Source organism: Panthera tigris, chromosome F3 (genome assembly GCF_018350195.1).
Source record: "Panthera tigris isolate Pti1 chromosome F3, P.tigris_Pti1_mat1.1, whole genome shotgun sequence".
Lineage (NCBI taxonomy): Eukaryota > Metazoa > Chordata > Mammalia > Carnivora > Felidae > Panthera > Panthera tigris.
The window spans coordinates 48,809,711-48,830,998 of record NC_056678.1 but is presented as its reverse complement, the minus strand read 5'-3'; the positions used below and the strand labels follow the sequence as shown (position 1 = coordinate 48,830,998).

The 21,288-nt window shown below is 35.0% G+C and overlaps 1 long non-coding RNA gene across 1 annotated transcript in view; it reads left to right on the top strand.

Moving 5' to 3' along the window:
• Positions 1-20,203, top strand: part of LOC107180427 — a 32,045-nt gene extending 11,842 nt beyond the window's left edge. The window contains exons 2-3 of the long non-coding RNA XR_001511213.1: positions 18,507-18,678; positions 20,054-20,203. This is a non-coding gene — a long non-coding RNA (uncharacterized LOC107180427). The remainder of the gene's footprint in view (positions 1-18,506; positions 18,679-20,053) is intronic.
• Positions 20,204-21,288: the final 1,085 nt, after the last annotated feature.

Here is a 21,288-nt window from a genome sequence, read left to right as displayed (position 1 = left end):
AAAGTGTAAAAAATTTTTGGCAAAGAATGTGATCTCATAGCTCAGAAGTACCAGACTTTTAAAGATGGTCGAGCAGAATTTGTTAAAGGTAAATACGATACATGTCTAAAGCCATGGTCTCTGTCTCTCCTGCCTCTCTTACATAAAAGGACTGGTCCCTCCTTCCATGTGACTTTGGTTGATATCCCCTTTTACTTTCTTAAGGACTTCATTTCTACGTCGTCTACTTTCTGTGGATGTTTTTCTCTGTTGGGGTGCTGACCCATTAACTGCAAAAACATACTTTTGTAACTACCATTTGGGAAAAAAAACTACTTGAAAAATCTTAAGTTGCCACTATTTCTTTGCTCCCTATTACAGGAAAATTCTTGAAGTTTTCTGCTTGATATCTCTTTCTATATTACATCTTCACTCTTGAATCTATTCTAATCTGGCTTTCCTCCACATCACTCATTGACATCGTTCTTTTTTTTCTATTGACATCGTTCTTATAAAGGTCTCACAATTCCATGTAGCCAAATTCTGTAGACATTTCTCAATTCTTGTCTTAGTTGACACACAACTTCTGTGTAATTGGCCACTCACTCATTCCTGAACACTATCCTTTATTTCTGCAACATCATACTCTTCTGCTTTTCACCATAACTCATCTTAGTCACCATTGATGACTTCACTTCATCCACCTGACCTAAAAAGTTATAATTCTCCAGGTTCAATTCAGGTTACTTTTGATTTTCTAACTTCTTACTGGAAGATTTCATTCACTTCCATGGCTTTAAATAACACATATGCTTAGATTAGTATTGCCAAATGGATAGCCCCAGTTCTCAATGCTGTTCTGAGTGCTAACTTTTGTAGGTAGCTGCCTACTGACACTTCAGCATATACACCACATGCATCTAAAAGGTAACAAGTCCAAGACAGAAAATTTTCTTTCCTACCTTATCCCAGGCTCTGCTTCTGTATTATGTATCACAATAAAGGGCAAGTCCCTCCACACGGTTACTCAAGACAAATATTACAGAGCAGTCTTCATTCTGTCCTTTCTTTATCCTTCACACCTAGGTCATTAACAAGATCTGTCAAATTTGCCCCTCAGATATTTATCTTGCATGTGTCCACTTCACTCCATCTTAGTTCAAGCCAGCATCTTCTCCTGCCTTGTCTACTGCAATAGCTTCCTAGCTGATCTCTTTGTTTCACTTGCTGCCCCTCTTTAAGCAATACTCCCCACAGCACAAGAGTTATTTTTTTAATGCAAATCCAGTTGACTTATTTCACACCCCACTGTTCAAAATCCTTCAATTGTTTCCCAGTGAACTTCGAATAAAGTCCGGTGAACAAGATCTGGTTCATGTCTGCCTCATATTGACCCATTTGCCCCATTTCTCATGTGTGTCGGCTGTAAACATGCTCAGTTCTTTCCCTCCTGCTCTTTCCCTATTTTCCATAGAAGTCACTTTTCTTTATTCATATCTTGACTCAAACAACAACTCTAACAGTCTGTCACTGCCAATCCCATCAAAAGTTGCCAGTACTCCCACCAGATTCTATCACATGTCCAAGTTTCTTTCTGAGAACTTCAAATAACCTGTATTTATTTATTTACATTTTGAGAGAGAGACTGCGGATGGGGGAAGGGCAGAGAGAGAGGAGGAGAGAGAGAATTCTAAGCAGGCTCCATGCTGTCAGCAGGAGCCTGACGCGGAACTCAGTCTCACAACTGTGAAATCATGACCAGAGCCAAATCAAGAGTTGGAGACTTAACCAACGGAGCCACCCAGGTGCCCTGGTATCGTTTGTCTTCTCTTCACATATACACCACATACATCTCTGAGGGCAGAGATCTTTTTCATTTAGTTGAATCTTGTGATCCCAATGATCCCAATGCCCAAAGCAATTATGGCACAAAATAGCTGCTGAATTAATATTTATTGGCTAAAGCAATAAATAGTTTTCATTATTAACAAATAAAGACTCATAAAATGTGTAATTATTTTTCAGTGTCCCCAAAAGGTATAATTCTTGTGAATTTCAATGTCAAGTAAGTCTAAGGAGGTCATTCCAGATTCCAAGAAGAAAACCTAATTAAAGGTGGAACATGGACCTTAGAAGGTGATGTATGTCTTTAGCACACCTGAGGTTTGAGTATGAAAATAATTCATCACCAATTTTTGCAGGCAATTTCAGTTAAAAGACACATCTCATTGTATACATATCTCCTTTTCAAACTGCAGTTCCTAACATCTTCAATTAAAATCCTAGACTCCAAAAAACTCTTTCCTCTCTGCTCAGTTTTTAAATGTGTATCTTATTTTCAATAAAATGTAATATAGACTTTGGCCACTTGGAGGCACTTTTGCTGTTTTGTAGACACCCCTTTTTTAAATGCCAGGTGCCCTTCAAAAGGACTAGAATTAATTTCCTTAAGAATATAACATTCTTGATTCTGACATTTTTAACTCTCCAACTCCTAAAATTTAAATAAGCTATTTTTTTTTTAATTTTTTCAACGTTTTTTATTTATTTTTGGGACAGAGAGAGACAGAGCATGAACGGGGGAGGGTCAGAGAGAGAGGGAGACACAGAATCTGAAACAGGCTCCAGGCTCCGAGCCATCAGCCCAGAGCCTGACGCGGGGCTCGAACTCACGGACCGCGAGATCGTCGCGGGGCTCGAACTCACGGACCGCGAGATCGTGACCTGGCTGAAGTCGGACGCTTAACCGACTGCGCCACCCAGGCGCCCCTAAATAAGCTATTTCTAATCCAGGAAACTGACATTACTAACTCATGACATTATCTTATTCAATTTGCTATTACAACGCTGTCTTCTGTCAGCTCTCTCATAAAGAGATCACAGCACAATCCACTCTAGGCTAATTCACAACTAGGGTGAGGTTTAGAATCACTCCAGAGAATTTTCAAAATATGCCTTTCTGAGCCCCACTCTATCCATTCAGGTGCATTAAATCACAACTGCCAGGGGTATAGCCTTAGGTTATGAGTTTTTATAAAGCCTTTTGAGTGCTTCTAATACACTCTTGGATGAGAACAAGCCCAATATTTCAAACTGCCTTGCAAATACAAGCCAGCATCTTCTGGCTTGTGTGTGTATATATATATATATATATATATATATATCAGAAAAACTACCTCAGAAGATATACAAATCGGCAATCTCCATAGGAATCATGGGCATTTCTTTGAGGTGTAGTCATCAAAAGACTGCGTCAAACATTGCCACCAAATTTTTTCAGTTATAACTGTCTTCTGTCCCTATATGTCTATTGTCAAGGTTCTCATTCCCAACAAGAGAAATCAGACTGGCCTGATGTGGATCCATATCCACCTCAGAAGCTGGAGAACCTTGTCTGGTGAGCACATGGAGTGGAGAGGTGACTTGGTGAGAGACAAGAACAGCATCTATTACTTTGCTATCTCCTGTCTCCACCCCATAACATTCTTCTGCTTAAGTAGATAATACCCCTCAATTCCTCCAAATATGCCAACCACAGTCACCTTCTAGTGCCAGCAATGCCATTAGCTCCCTTTGCCTAGAAAATTTGTAAGTATTAACGAACATAGTTCTTTTTCCTGAAAGAATATGAGCAGGAGAGTTGTATTTTGATTTTGCATCTTTTTATCCCAAGCCCAGGAAACCCACTCAACTCAGGAGACACTAAAGGCACTAAATCACTTCTCTTCGAATCTGATTCTCATCCTGATAAAAAGTGTGAGGAAAAGTGTGTGTGTGTGTGTGTGTGTGTGTGTGTGTGTGTGTAGGTTCCCTGTTATTCCAACATAGAGTTAATGATGACATAGTACGATCATATCAAGATAGTGGGATGTGCTGTGCTTTGGAATAAAAGTGATATCATTTTCTATTCTGACTTTCCAGAATATTATTTCACTTGCTAGTGCCTCTATTTCCTCATCTACAAAATGGAGAAACAAAAATACTTATCTCTGTGGGGACTACACAGGATAACATGTTGTGCCTGATGTGGTCAATTGTCCCCAGCGCCCAACCCCACCCTTTTCTATGCCTCTTTCTGGTCCATAAGCTTCCCATATGGGAAGCTTAACACTACATTTCCTCGACTCCTTGGCAGCGAGGATTCTGGATGTGAATTGTATTCTACCAATCAGAGACAGAAGTTGGATGTCAGCAAGAAGCTGGGGATCTCTGCTGGCAGAAAGGCATTAGAAATAGGAAGCTTTTATGCTGCAGGAAATGAGTCCGTTTTCCAGATTTTTCAGTGTTGTGAGATTTGAGGCATTACAACAGTGACAGCCTCAGAGGTGGAACTTCCTAGTGAATTGGTTTTGTATTGTTTCAACAGTCATCCCAGACGGTCCACCCAAAAACCTACCCCTCCTGTCCTCCCTCTGATTGTAGGGACCTCATTACCCGTCTTAACCTACTTCCACTTTAACTTTCCAGAGTGGTTTCTATTTCCTACTCTAAACCCTAACACAGACATAAAAACTGCTTAACAATGTTTCTGATACTTAAAAATTGCTTTTAAAATATTAGACATTATCAGTATTTATATTTGACCTTAATCATGTTGCTTAAATACATTAAGCCTGAGTTTCCCTACCTGTAAAATGATAACCTGCTTCTGGAACTACTATGTAGATAAAATGAGATGATGTGTGGAAAGTGCATACCACAATGAGTAAGTGCTCAATAAATTTTATCTGTGTTGTTATTTGTGTTTAATGCCATTGTTATTTTTTGTTATTTTTATCAATTTTTGCATCATTTTGATATTAGTCTTTTAGCTTAGGAGTAAGCTAAAATATCTTACCTACTTTACAATACCACCTGTAACAGCATTGAACAGGTGTATGTTAATGTCTATGCTATTGACATGTAGATTTCTAAATTTAATAACATGTTACACAGAGAACTAGGCTAAACTTAAAAATAATAATAATAGTTTCTCAAAAATGAATCATCTGATTCTTGACTGTGGAATCTTATTTTGGACTTTGCTGTTCAACCACTAGAGGGTAGACAAGTACAGTGGAAAATCAGTACCAGGAAAAGCAGTATATTCTTGGTTTGCTTTTTGAATGCCCATGAGTAGAAGCCATATTTTTTTAACATGTTTCTTCTGTTGCAGCAACCAATGAAGAGGGTAGAATAAATATGCTTAACATATAAGCACACAAATGTCAGATAAAATATCATGTGCTTATTTTAACTTCATAGTTTCCTAAAATTAATAGGCACAATTCTCCACCCTCTACCTATATGCATTTTAAAGCAAACAACTCAACAACACACGCATAATTTTTTTTTAATTTAGAAGAGAATTAAACAGTCCATGAGTCTCTACAACAGAGGCAGAAGTACACAGTAGTATCCTAGTGAGAATACCATGAGCCTGGGATCATAAAAGGGGACTTTTTACTCATTAGGTGCTATAGACACAGTGCTTGAGGCTTATAAATTTTTCAAGTATTAGAAAAAATATATGAGACTCATGAAAAAAGTTGACTCCCAACCTTGAAATAAAAACTGCTTTTTAATTTATACCTACACACATGCACACAAGCTAACAAACCAAACCCCTGAAACAACAAAAATCTGCTAGGATTTAGACTGAAAAGCATTAACAAACTTCCTTAAAATTGCCAATTTTACAAAACTGAATCTTAGAATCCATGAATTCAGTACTGATGGGTTTCATTTAATTCCACTAAAAGATATTTTACAATTTTCTACATAGACTTCTTGCACATATTTAGAGTTAGGTATTTGGATTTTTTGTATTCCTTTAAATAGTATCTTTTTCTTAAATTTTTTCTGTGTTACTGATATATATAACTGCAATGATTTCTATACCCTGGATGGAGTCAGCAAACTTGCTAAGTTCTTTTCTTAGTTGTTAGTAATTATGTGTAAAATCTCTTGAATTTTCTATACATATAATTTTGTCTTCTGCAAATAATATCAATTTCATGTCTTACTTTGCTAACATTAATTTTTTTTTCTTTGTCTTACTACATTGCTTGGAGCCTCCATTATACTAGAAAATAAAGTAGTGACAACATCATGCTAGCCTTGTTCCTGATGTGAATGGAGAAGTTTTTAATATTTCACCATTACATATAACATCTGCTAAAGATTTAACAATTTTATTGATCTTTCTAACATAGCTACTTAGACTTTATTAATCCCTTGTGTGTTCTTCTATTCATCATTTTTCTGCTATTCTATCATTTTCTTCCTTTTATATTCTTTAGATTTAATTTTCTAGGTTTTTTCTAATATCTAACATTGAAATGAAGGCATCGCTGATTTTTATATTTTCTTTTTAAATATATGCATATAAGACTTTCAATATAAATTTCCAATAAGTATGGAAAGTGAGTTGGAAATAATCAATTTTAATTATTTAAACTTATCTCCCCAGCATCTTCTTTCTGAAATTAAATTCTTTAATAATTTTTTATAATATTGTGTAGATTAAAATAATTCTTATAAACCCATAGATCTTGTCTTTCCTAATCCTCCATGTCTACTCTCCTCTTTAGTGTGTGACATGCCATCTTAAAACACACTGGATTCACTTGCTACAATTCTAGCTTTGGAATACTCCATAGTATGGCCATGTCTGGGGTCAACCCCATACTCTGCAGTGAACAGAACACTTGATCATCTGTTCGTTTCTGAAATTCCATCATGTCAATGAAAACTTTCCTCACAATTATGGGTCTTGTTTTAGGGTTTTTGTTTTGAATTTCTCTGTGTCACACCTTAGGGAAGATCAGGATTCTGAGTGTTTTAAAGAAATAAATTCCATATCTACCTTCCAATCAATTCCTCTTTGGTTATCAGATTTATACTGTAATGGGAACCATGATTTCAATTTACAATAATGCCAATTTTGCTTCAATGTTGTGGCTGCATTATTTCAACCCAGTCAAATAGTGAGATGAATTTTCTGTTAATGTTAACTTCCCCACCACGGAAAGTAGAACCAGATGAAGTAAACTGCTAACTTTCTTACAAAATGGTGGATATATTATTTAGAGTGTGGCATTTCCACAGCCAAGTTTTTAGCTTGTGAAACATTTAATTTGGTTTTGTTTCATGGTTATAGTTTGGCACTGACCTGACTAGTCCTGTTGAAAATTCATGCTCAAGATCACGGTGCAGACAGGATATGAGAGGGTGAATGAGTCAGTGCACGCCCACAAACGCCGTTAAGAAAAACAACTACTAGCATTTTGATCTGGTATTAATCATCTTAGTAGATGGAAAGCCTATAAGAAGTGACTCCTTCCAGATGCCAGCAGAGAGCAGGTTACCAAAGAGCTGCAATGGCCAACACTTTTGACAGAATGATTAAAGGGAAGGCCCTTACTACAACTCTAAATAAGGAGAATTATCCATAGCTGGCAGTTTCTAGAAGCCATAATTCCTTGGGAACAACTCAAATCTTTGACCTCAATGCAATTTATCCAAGTTTCTTTCTCCAATCTCAACTTGTTATAAATTCACACCACGTTTCTCATCATTCCTAGGGCAGATGAAAATCATCATCCCATCATTGCCCAACATTTGCTGGAGTAAACCAGCCAGTCATATATTCCTTGAGGGAAAGAACTGCACCTGGTCAAGTTGTAGGCATATAATACATACACAGATAGTCCTGACTTACCATGGTTTTCAATTTTACAATGATATGCACTCAGTAGAAACCATACTTCAAATTTCAAATTCTGATCTTTTTCCAGGTTCATGATGTTTGGTAGATACTCTCTCAGAGTACTCTCTCCCAGCAAAGAGTCCGAACTACTAGTCAGCTACACAATCACGAAGGTCAACAACCAATACATTTACAACCATTCTGTACCCTTACAAGCATTCTTTGTTTTTTTTTTTTTCATTTTCAATACATCAGTCAATAAATTACACGAGATAGTCAACACTTTGTTACAAAATAGGCTTTGTGTTAGATGGTTTTGCCCAACTGTAGACTAATGAAAGTGTCTGAGCATGTTTAAGATAGGATAGGCTAAGCTATGATGTTTGGTAGGTTAGGTGTATGAAATGCATTTTCTTTTCTTAATATATGTATTTCTTAAACTTTTTTTGTTTTGAGAGAGAGAGAGAGCACAAGTGGGGAGAGACAGAGAGAGAAACAGACAGACAGACAGACAGACAGAATGTGAAGCAGGCTCCAGGCTCTGAGCTGTCAATGCAGAGTCTTATGTGGGGCTTGAAACCACAAACTGTGAGATCATGACCTGAGCTGAAGTTGGACACTTAACCAACTGAGCCACCCAGGCACCCCACGCATTTTCAACTTACAATGGTTTTATTAAGATTCAACCTCATGGTAAATCGAAGAAAATGTGTATAACAAATATGTATTGAATTATGTATTTCATAACAAATTAATCTACACTATTTTGTGAACACTTAAAAAATAAAAGTGAAATATTTACAAGAAAATATTTTATAATGGTAGTAAATGTTAGAACCATTTTAAAAGACTACTTATGTTGCATGAGACTATTACTCAAGGAAAAAAATTGGCACACAGTTATCCATAGTAGTTATTTTCTTCTTCTTCCAATTTTTTAAATGTTTATTTATTTTTAAGAGAGCTCAAGCAGGGGAGAGGCAAAGAGAAGGGGACAGAGGATCCAAAGTAGGCTCTGCGCTGAGAGTAGCGAGCCCACTGTGGGGCTCGAACTCATGAACTGTGAGATCATGACCTGAATCAAAGTCAGATGCTGAACCAACTAAGCCACCCAGGTGCCCCCCCCATAGTAGTTAATTTCTACAATGAGATCACACTATGATAATAAATTTCTTAATGATGATTATAAAGCAAATATTTCCACAAAAATGATCACAACAAACTCAGAATGATATAACCATGAGGTCATTTACAACAGTTGTTCAATGAGTATCAAGTAAATAAAAGAAGTTGTAAAACAAAAAATTGTGAACATCCAAATGTTAACAGAAATTTTATTTTACTTCTCTTTTTTACTTTGAAAATTTTCACAATCAAGGATCACACCTTGCAGTTAATTGTCACGTCTCTTTAATCTGAAGCTGTTCCCAGTCATTTTTGTTGTTCATGATATTGACATTTTTTAACGTCCAGACCAATTGTTTTCCAGAATGTTCTGCAATCTAGATTTTCAAATGGCTAGATTAAGTTTAAATATTCTGAACATTAGTGCTCTACAGATGAAATTGTGTCCTTCTTATGCATCAACAATTGATGTCAGTTTTTCTCCTCATACTTTTGTGCCCTATAGTCAAACTCTGTTATTACTCATCTCCTGAACCAACTTGATGGGTATTTTCTCCTGATCTCTGCTAACACCGTCAGTCTTCCTTTACAGGAAGCTCTCTCTGTTCTTTTCCAACTACCTGAGGTTTTCATAATAGCATCACTTACCACAAAACTTTTCTATAATTCTCCAGCCTTCATATATATATACACACAGACACACACACACACACACACACACACACACACACACACACACACATATGTATTCAAAATTCCTATAGTTTTCTGAAATCCACTCAGTGTTTCATCATAAAGAATTACTTTGCAACTCCCCTTATATTAATACTATCTTATCACAATCATATATCTTGTAATCTTGCTAGATCACCATTCCATTGCCAATAGCAAGCATGGACCTTGAATTCTCCACATTTGGATTTTATGTCCCACAGAGCCTATCAGGATCCAGAGCAATTAATAAACCATAATTGTGTGGTCCTTGGGGAATGAATGAATTAAAATTACCTTTGGAAAAATCCATCTTACAATTAATTGCTCCACTGTTATAAAGAACTCACCCAAGAAAACAGTATTTTCAATTTACTCTCCCCCCACACACCCTGAAGGTCTTATAAATCCCCAGAGATTATCTCTACCTCTGTATGTAACTATGCTCTTTCAAAAGTTTAAACTCTCAATGAAAATTTTCAGAAATTTACTGGAGAAAAAAATCCAGTTTAAAAAGAGTCTCCTCTTTCTTCAAAATAGTATTTCCTATTTAAAAAAAAAATAAGTCAGTTGACTTGAAATAATCATAATAAAAATAACAAAAAATGGAGACAATAAGAATACCATATAAGCTATCTCAAGTAATCGTAGTATTTATTTTTTATTACTTTGTACATAAATTTACAGAAAACTCAATGCTTTACAGCTCCGCATATTATATTCTGTTTGCCTTTATTTTTTTGTCTCTGTTTTAGTGTAGAGCACATTTTCCAATGGTAAATACTTCTTTATATCTTCAGGCTCATGAACGTCCAGCATCAATGTACGTCATCACAGATGAGAAAATGCAGAAGGCTCTGGTTTCAGGCCTTGCTCTGTCATGGTTTCTTGTTGCTAGGAACACACAGAAACACTGCTAGCTGCTGAAAATTCTCGTTAGTGTATTAACTAAATATAGGTGAATTTTTTATGAGAAAAATATTCCCAATGTTTATTTTTTTTCATTGTCACCTGATTGTCAAGTTGCTAAAAGATTGACTGAATCAAATTATAATACAAATGATCTTCAAACTTTGGCTCTGAGAAGCCATAAATGTTTATCAAAACCAAGTATAATTCTGGAGCATGGTTTATATCAAGAAAACAATTGCTGATTGAACCTGCCAGTAAGTGGATTAACCCACACTTTTAACAGTAACAAGTCTTATGGCTTCGACACATTTTCAGGCTTATTGTGGGTGGGAGGATGTTCTGCGGTCTTGTAAAATCAGGAAACATTAAGAAATACAACACTAAACAGATTTTTAAAATACAGAAATTTTCAGAGACTTTACTTAATGTTATTTTGTATTGTGAATCTATAAAATGGGAATAGAGGATTTCCTACTCCTAAAACTTATTTGGAGTAATGTATGATGACTACAGAAGACATGGGTTAAAACACAAGAGTTCCATATGTGTTTGCAAGTAATTTGAGAGTCCGTGTCATTATAATGCAGAGCTGGAGGCAGACAACCTGAATTCTCCTCTTACCTCTGTCAGTAATTAGCTGTGCAAACTCAGCAAATCCTGGGGCAAAGGAATTTTGTCCCCATGCCTCAGTTTCCAGTTTGTAAAATAGAGAGAAAAACATAAGTTTATTGTGAAAATCGAATTAATAAATTCACAGTATAGAATTGTTGTATAGAATTGTTGAATCATTATATTCCAATAGAATATAACACCTTATGTTAATTATACTTTAATTAATTAATTAATTAACAGTAAAATTGCCATATAAACTGAAAAGCACTATATGAATATGAATTGATATTCTATTTTTATTATATCCCACATATGTTTCCTTTTGGATTTATAACCCTTGCTTTCTCAGATTAGAAGTTCTATTCTCAGGGCACCTGGGTGGCTCAGTTAGTTGAGCGTCTGACTTCAGCTCAAGTCATGATCTCACAGTCTGTGAGCTCGAGCCCGGCGTCGGGGTCTGTGCTGACAGCTCAGAGCCTGAAGCCTGCTTCAGATTCTGTGTCTCCCTCTCTTTCTGCCCTTCTCCCGCTCATGCTCTGTCTCTCTCTCTCTCTCTCTCTCTCTGTCAAAAATAAACATTAAAAAAAAAATTTTTAAAGAAGTTCTATTCTCTACACTAGTACAAGATGAAGCAAGCTTCTATCTGATACAGTTTAACTACAGGACCAGGCCATGCTACTAACTATATGACTATGTTTGAAAATCCTTCTAATTTTCAATTTTAAAGAAATGCTTTCAGATAAGGAGTACAAATACAAATTGACTAATGTTTTGACATGATGGGCAGATAAACCATAAGCTATTTTTAAATGGTACTATGGGGAAAGAGACAGGAACAGAAACTGGATGTTTATATATATATATATATATTTACATGGGAACCCTGTAAATGTCTTTTGTAATAAAAAATATAATTATTTCAGAAATAAAAAAGCTAAGAATTTCTTAAAAGTAGTAAATAGAAGGAAAAAAAGAATCTAATTGTATAACTAACTTTTGACATAAATACACAGAGAAGAATTATTTCAAGTGACTTTAAACTGAAATATTTTTCGTGTCCATCACTAGTGAGATATATCCTACGGATAAAATTTACCACAAATAAATCATAAGCTGCAGTCAGTAGCCTTATTGTTAATGATAACATTGGTATTATTATTTTGAAACTATTGTATATTTATGGTATAGGATAATCAAATAAGAAATGATGTACATATCATGTCACCAACACTTTCAATATAAGAAAATATGAGAAGTATAACACCAAGTAAATTAATACATAGTAATCACATATTTGAAATATAAGTATCATTATGGATTCATGATTTTTTCTTTTTCTAAAAAAAATTTATATTCTCATTGTTATGGACTAAATGTTTCCCCCCCAAATTCCTATGTTGAAGTCCTAATCTCCAAAGTGATGGTAATTGGAGGTGGAAACTTTGAAAGGTGGTTAGGTTATAAGAGTGGAGCCCTCATAAGAAGAGACAGGAGAGAAATGATCTCTTTCTCTTCCATGTGAGGACACAGTGAGATGATGGCTGTCTACAAGCCAGGAAGCAGGTTCTCACCAAACATTAAATCTACTGGCACTTTAATCTTGTACTTCCCAGTCTCCAGAACAGTAAGGAATAAATGTTGTTGCTTAAGCCATCAAGTCTATGGCTTGTAGCCTGAGCTGGCTAAGACACCTACATGTATTTATCTTTTTAAAAACGCGTATTATATAAATACCTGTCCACTGAAAAGTTCCAGAAGCTGAGACACACCAGTAGCAATGACCACCTCTGGGTCCCTGATTCTGGTCTCTGAACTATATTTTCCTCCTTGGGAAACTGATTGATTCCAGGTCTGAGTGGAAAATCTGTCAGATAAAACTGCAACATCTTGTGCTGAAAAACAAGATAGCAGTCAAAGCTTACAGAGGTCATAACAAAGAGGCAGAGAAAGCTACTAAAGAGGCTCTTTCCAATTTAAGAAACAGTTTGAGCATCAATAGAAATGACTGGAAAGGCCTGAAATTGATCTTATATATTTATAAAATCATGAGTCAGTAATTATACCAAAAGAAAATTTTGTAAACATTCATTGGTCACCTTCAATAGTTACTAAAAGTTTCCCCAAAAAATTGATTTTAAAAAAGGGAAGGGGTTATGCATGATCTATTCTGTTTTTTCTGTGTATATTTCATGCTATACACTTTTCCAGGGCAACTATTGTATAAAATCTGTGGCTTCAACTTGGGACAACTCAAAAGGCCATCAAAGCTCTAAATCTCTCCATAGCACCAGTTGGAGGCATTGTTGAGACTTCACTCCTGCTCTTTATTCTCCAAAGAGGACTCACTAAATAAATGCCCTGGATGTTAATATCCATCACATAGTTTGCTTCCCAAAAGTCCCAACCCGCTGCAAGCAGTTATTGCCATGTGTGGTGTAAGGAAGCAAATACTAACAGAGGATTGTAGACCTGAATCATTTGTTTTCCATTTGGCACGGGAACTTGTTTACTGAAGGCAGGTGGAACACAGATTATGGCACAAGGTAGCAGTGGAATTGATGATATTTTCACTGGTTTGGTGTACTGATGAAAGAAAACACATTTGGTCATGCAATGTGTCAGACATTTGAGAAACATGGGAGAAATAGTAATGATAAGGAAAAGAAGTGGGTGAGCTCAAGTGACATGCTGTAAAAAAAATAAAAACTGAGAATGATTAATCTGCAGTTAAAAGCTAGCTGTAACAGCTATAGGCCTCCCTGGTGATAGATGATAGATGACTGATATAGATTAGATAGATAGATAGATGATAGATAGATAGATAGATAGATAGATGATTGATTATGGATAGATAGACAATAGATGATAGATATAGATAGATGATAGATAAATAGATGGATAGAAAATAGATGATAGATAGATAGATGACAGATAGATAGATAGAGACATGTCTCGTCTTCTACAGTGGGAAGACAGAAGCAAAAGAAGCCAAAAATAAGGTCCATAAAAGTAGCCAAACTTCCAAAGATTAAAATCATAGACAACACAAATCTGCACCACCAATGTCAGTTTTCTATATGGGAGAGAATGTGATTCTCACACATATGATGGGGTATCTAGCTTGTTGTACCTGGAAATTTTAAATTCCCTTCCAAAGATACTGATTCCAAAAGCAATGCCTAATAAATGCCCTGCATATTAATCTCCAGCTTAGTGTTTCCCTCCCAAGAAAATCAACCTACAATAGTAACCAAATGGTTGATTAGTGTGAGAATTTTCTTTATCAAAGAATTCTTATAAATACGGAAGGAATTATAAATTTAGCAAATCACCAATGGCAGCTTGTAATGAAATAATAGATCTAGGCCGCCCACCACTATAACTGATGGTTAAAATCATTGAGTCAAAGTTTGATGGGGAAACTTTATCAGGCTAGCAGTACATTAGCCCACTGATCAATCTTAATATCACTACAAATGGGATACCTACTATTAATGCTCCTGATGTGACAGAAGATGCTATACCTATAGCAACATTTATGCAGTATTTTTTTCCCCAAAAGTTGACTTCAATCTAATCAAAGCTATACATTGTTGATTTACAAGAGATACGGGGAAAAGAAGAATAAGTAAATATAATCAGCCACATCAAGAACGTGAGAAATGCTTCAGGACAAATGAACCAATATCTCAATAAATATATAGCATTATAAAAGGGTGTTTAGAGGCATATTGACCAAAAACAAAGCATGGCTTTTGATTGGATCCTAATTCAAATAACTAAAAAGACATTTTTTTAGACAAGAAAATAGAACACAGATTAGTAGATGATATGATTATTTGTAATGTTATTTTTCATTATTTGTAACATTATTTGCAATGAAATATTACTAAGTAATGTTTTTTAAAAGTTGTTATCTACTAGAGATTCATATTGGAATACTTATAGGTGAAATGATACTATATCTGCTATTTGCTTTGTAATAACCTACAGAAAAATCACATAGGTTGGAGGGGGAATAGACAAAATAAGAATGGGAAATTGTTGGTAATTATTTGAGCTGGGTAGTGGGTAGGTAGGGATTCATTGTGATATTTCAATTTTAAAATATGTTCAATTTTTTTCTAAATAAAAAGTTTTAAAAATTATTTACATCATTAATGTTAGTTTATATTTGATAGCAAATCAATGCATTCAATTAAGAAGTCATGAGGTAATACAGTTTAATGGAAATTTGTGAAATATTAATCACTTGATGATAAGTTACTTTTAAAAATATGAATTAATATTTTTAGGGAAATTATAATAATCTCATACTAAGTCTTTAACAAATGACTTATATATAATACTTTAACATATTCACAATTAATTAAGAATTATAAGTACATATATAACTGATCATAAAATATCTACTTTATCTCTTTACATAAAAATGACTAATTCCCCCCAAAAAAGACTAATTCCCTTTAAGAATGCAATGATATTATTTGATTTTTTTTAAATGTCTGATAGAAATTTATTAGAATAAAAATGTACTAACAGCAAGTTGATTAATTTGACACTTAGCTATAAGAATAGTTTGGTGAAAAAGTTATTCCCAAACATTTATGTTTCAAATATTTTTAATTTTAGTTCATTATAGAAAGTTTTGTGACACTTTTTGCATAAACACTATTGATAATTTTTAATTTTTTTTAAATATAGGTGATAAATTATTAATAGATTGTTAAGAATTTAACCTACCAGTTTGGCATATTTCAATTTTTTTCAACTTTTGGCATTTCAGAGAGTATAATAATATAAAAATGATAATCAAAATATTAACTATCATTATAAAACAAATATTAAATAAAATTTAAAAATTTACAAGATGAATAAAATGTAGGAAAAGTACTCAAAATGTTGCAAGTCTACCCATTGCTCACCAAAGTTATCAATACCACAACACAATTTTTTTGATCATCATGTCTAACTTAATTTTTCAGTTAGACTTGAGTCAAACTGCTTTTGGTTAAATTGCTATTAACTCAATTGTTTTCTGCTAGTCATATAACAATCGCTCCATTTTGAAGATTATTGGTTTTTAAATAGCTAGAAAATGTCATTTATTATGCATTTTTCATGTGAATTGAATAAAAAACAAATTATTTCTAATCAATAGAGAAACGGTAGCCTCCAGAAATGTTATTTCTTTTTTTTTTTTTTTTTTAATTTTTTTAACGTTTATTTATTTTTGAGACAGAGAGAGCATGAACGGGGGAGGGTCAGAGAGAGGGAGACACAGAATCTGAAACAGGCTCCGGGCTCTGAGCTGTCAGCACAGAACCCGCCGCAGGGCTCAAACTCACGGACCACGAGATCATGATCTGAGCCGAAGTCGGCCACTTAACCTACTGAGCCACCCAGGCGCCCCCAGAAATGTTATTTCTGCTTACAATGCCAAACTCTGGAAATGAGTTAACTGGTTTGGAAATATTATGTAATCTCTCTCTGTCCACCCTCCCGCCCTTCACCTACCCAATCTTTGACACCCACCACTGGAATAACCAAGATTCATTTGGTCTCCGTCTCACTAAAGGAGTAAGTGACTCATGAGCATATTCCATATTCACCAATGCTGGAAGGTAAAACTAGATCTAGCACTTAACTGCCAGAATCTTGGAGTGATGCTGTCACATTCACCACGTGTGGTGCATTGTTTAATAAATATCCAAAACTGGGACGTCTGGTTGGCTCAGTCCATTAAGCATCCAACTCTTGATTTTGGCTCAGGTCGGGATCCCAGGGTTGTGAGATTGAGCTCCATGTTGAGCTCCGTGCTATGCATGGAGCCTACTTGGAATTCTCTCTCTCCCTCTGCCTGCCGCTCCCCCACTCACCCAGGTGTCTGCTGTCTCTCTTGCTCGCTCTCTCTCTCTCTCTCAAAAAAAAAAAAAAATCCAATACTAAGTTGTTTGTATAGCTCATGTTTATAAGTATGCATATATATTGACAGATAATTTTCAGGTACAAATACTCTACTCTTAAATTTGTTTTGTCAATGTTCACACTCTAATCTTTCAGCTATCCATGAAGATCAAAGCATTACATAAGTCCTTGTTTCTCTTCAAAGTTTCATTCTTTTATATTGACTGTAAACAATCAATTTTGTAACTTACAGTTCTTGTAATATCAGACTGTTTTGCTTTTCTTTCAGTTTAATACAAACATCCTAACTTGTCTGAATTTAATTAACATGCCTTCCTCAGATTTAATTAAATCTGCCTTCCTCACTGATATATGAAAAATTATTTAGGGCAAAACACAATTATTTTTAAAATCATTTACATATTCAAGTTTTATTTTTAATTTTGCTTAACACATGTACTTAGGCATGCTTTTTGTGAAAATAATTGGTTAGGAAAGTGCATAATAGAGTATTATCTTTCCATATATAACAATTAAAATAGATCATGTCATACAATTCTTAACATGATCTCTATTTTGTTTTTAAAAATCTAGATAGTTCTGTATATGGACAATTTAAAAATCTAGAAATATACATACCAAGAAAGTCACAACGATCATCTTTAAAGGTAACATTAAGGAAATACTCACTTTCTATTTTTATCTTTTGAATTTTTTTTTAAGTAGGCTTCATGCCCAAAGCAGAGACCATTGAGGGGCTTGAACTCATGACCCTAAGATCAAGACCTTGAGATCAAAACCTGAGTTGAGATTGAAAGTCCCAAGCTTAACTGACTGAGCTATGCAGACACCCCTGTCTTTTGACTTTTTAATAATGAATATATCTTACTGGAGATGAAGTATAAATATACCTTTTAAAAGAATTTAATATATAGAATTATATATATATTAGAATTATATATATATATAAGAATTATATATATATAAGAATTATATATTATATATATATAAGAATTATATATATATAATATGCACATTCTATATATAATATATGCACCTATATATACTTAAGTATGAGTATATATACATAATTGAATGTATTTTTTTATTTAATGAGATAAAGTATAAATATTTATTTCAAAAAAGGATGTCATTGATGGTTTTGTAAGTTCTCATAATCTGTTCTATCATCTTTTTCTCTCTATCAAAAAAATTTTAGCAGTGCCTGGGTGGTTGGTTGAGCATCCCACTCTTGATTTTGGCCTAGATGGTGGGATTGAGACCCTCATTGGGTCTGAACGTGGAGTCTGCTCAAGATTCTCTCTCTCTCCCTCTGCCCCCTCCCGCTTGCCCTCTCTCTGTCTTTCTCTAGAAACAAAAAAAAAAATGTTTTTCAAATGTTTAAAAAATATATTTTTAATTCTGCACCAAGCTATAAGGTTTTCAAAAATATGTTCTGTGACCATAAAGAACTTCTGTAAAATTAACCTTCATCTTTCAAAGATTTGTATAAAACATCCTTTACCTTCACTCCACTCAAGTAAAAGTATTTATTAAATTTTTCTGTAAGGACCATGAAATTGAATTGGGACCTGTGCTGTAAGAAATCGCCCAGAAAGTCACAGGAGACTGGCACACACCCTCTAATGAGAAAACATTTCACAAGCAACAAAAACCACGGTCAAAAATAATCAGAGAGTTGACGATGGAAAGAAACCTAAAGGAGCATAATCCAAAAAGCGGTGAGTCCTTCTTAGAAGAGAAGTAAACCAAATTCTGCTTTCTTCCCTGACAGAATGGTGAAGAAAGAGCAGGAATCTACCATATGTTAGCATAAGAAAAAAACTATTTAAATCCTTAATTATCTATTAATGACTACATGAGGGTTGGCATAATGAATTAGAATCCCTAGGAGCCCTGACCTGGGAGCAAGTCTGCTCCACCAACCATTTGCCTACAAACCTTCAAGGTATATGGGCTTAAATATGGGGATAAGAGAACTAAGAGACCCTCCTTGAGGCACAGATGGCCTTTCCTGAAAGAAGCAGTGCACTGAAGACTGGGACAAGCCAAGAAAAATCCTTCCAAGGCTTTTCAGGCTCTCAATGGATATAAACAATTGCTACTGAAGGCTGGTGCTGAGGCAAGAGGGAAGGAAAGAGATCTCCCCAAAGTCAGAAAGCTGAGAGTGTGAACACATAACAAAAAGTGCTGTGAGCAACTTAAAAAGCTCACAGCCAGTCTTTGGAACCAAAAAAAGAACTGCGAGGGTACAGAAAATAATGGTTGCCCATATTTGCTCCTGAGTCAACACTCCAAGTATTTATAGACAGAAGCCCAGAAGGGAAGATCAAGGACACAGGACTTGCTAGTTATAAAACTTCAAAAAGTCATTGTTCTAGTTTCATAGAAGAGATGGGACCAGGAAGATCAGACAAAGTACCAGAGAAGTTCCTATGTCTATTAAGAAGTCCCACTTGAGGGATGCTTGGGTGGGTCAGTCAGCCAAGCATCTGATTTCAGCTCAGGTCATGATCTCACTGAGTTCAAGTTTGGAAGTTTGAGCCCCACATCCAGCTCTGTGCTGACAGCTCAGTGCCTGGGGCCTGCTTCGGATTCTGTGTCTCCTTCTCTCTCTGCCCCTCCCCTACATGTGCTCTCTCTCTCAAAAATAAAAATAAATATGCATTTAAAAAAAGAAAAGAAACCCCACTTGAGCTCTGGGGAACTGTTTAACCATTAGGGGGACCCCTCAGTTCACACAGCCAGTATGACTCTACTCTTAGACATCAACTTCAGTTTGGTGATCAATTCAGCCTGATTAGGCACATTAAAGTCAATACTTGGATAACACAGGGAACTTTCACTTAAGTGAAAGTCATAATTGATGTCATCATTTTAATATCAATACAGTTAAAGTTTAACACATTAATTATATCCACCTGCTATCATATATTGCTAACTAATTAGTTCATATTTCCCAGTTAGATTATAAATTCCTCATAGGCTAAGATCATGTTTTAATATTTTTCTGTGTCTCCCAAAAGATGTAAGACAGCCTAGATATATATGATTTAATTAATGAATAATCAGCTATTCTTTTTTTTTTTTGCCCAGGAAAAAGTTAATCCTCTCCATCCACCCAGGATTAGCCTGCCCATCCAACAGATCCATGACTTTGATATTAGCTCTCTGGAAGCATTAAATTAATTGTGAAATTTTTTTCCTAAGGAGAAAGGATGAATATTTGTTTTAAAAATAAAACAAAATTAAGACTATATACAGTCGGAAGAAGACAGAAATGGTAGAAGAAAGAAGAAAATGAAGAGCAGAAAGCAGAGGAGAAGTAGAAGGAGAAGGAAGAGAAGAAGGGGAAGGAGAAGAAGAAGAAAAGTAGAAATGGCAATTACATAAAATCAAAAATTTTTTTTAAATTTCATTTTCATCCTCCAAATTCTTACACATAACCATTTATCTCTCCAAATGGCTTTTAAAAATCAGGATAAAAGTTGGTACTATATTTATTGATTTTTTATATCAATAATCACCTCTAATTAGGGTTTTTCCTTTGAGTTTCTAAACAAAGATAAAAATGATAATTGTTTAAAAGTACTACTTCATCTTCAATCCAGTAGAGGCCATTCCATATATTGAGTAAATTTCAATAGCACATACATAGCATCTGTACATACACTTGAAGATTACATGAAATAATATATACACATAAGAACAATTAAGCACCCACTGTATATATGAGAAATGAAAATGGGCTGGGTGAGGAAAAGCTTCCAGAAGTAAGAAAACTCAACCTGGATGCATACACAAAGAGACATGAAAAGCTTGATGACTGTCTGCAGTACTTCTAGTTTTGTGCTAATAATGTAAATGTTTTTAAAACAGTATCACATAGGGGGCACCTGGGTGGCTCAGTCTGTTAAACATTTGACTCTTGGTTTCGGCTCAGGTCATGATCTCACAGTTTCATGAGTTCAAGCCCCACATCAGGCTCTGAGCTGGCGGTGCAGAGCCTGCTTGAGATTCTCTCTCTCTCCCTTGCTCTCTGCCCCTCCCTCACTTATTCTGTCTCTGTTTCTCTCAAAGTAAATAAATAAACTTAAAAAAAACCCTTAAATACATATTATATGGAAACAGGCAATTGATAAAAAACGTAAAAATATATAATATGCTATATGTTGAGAAATACTAAGGAGAAGCATAACACAGGGAAAGTAGGTAGAAATTATGTGCAGGGGGGTTATTATTTAAATTAGGTGGTCAGAGAGAGCCTCACTAAACAGATGGTATTTGAGCTAAGATTTGGGTGATAAGGAAGGAAGCCATGTAAATATTTG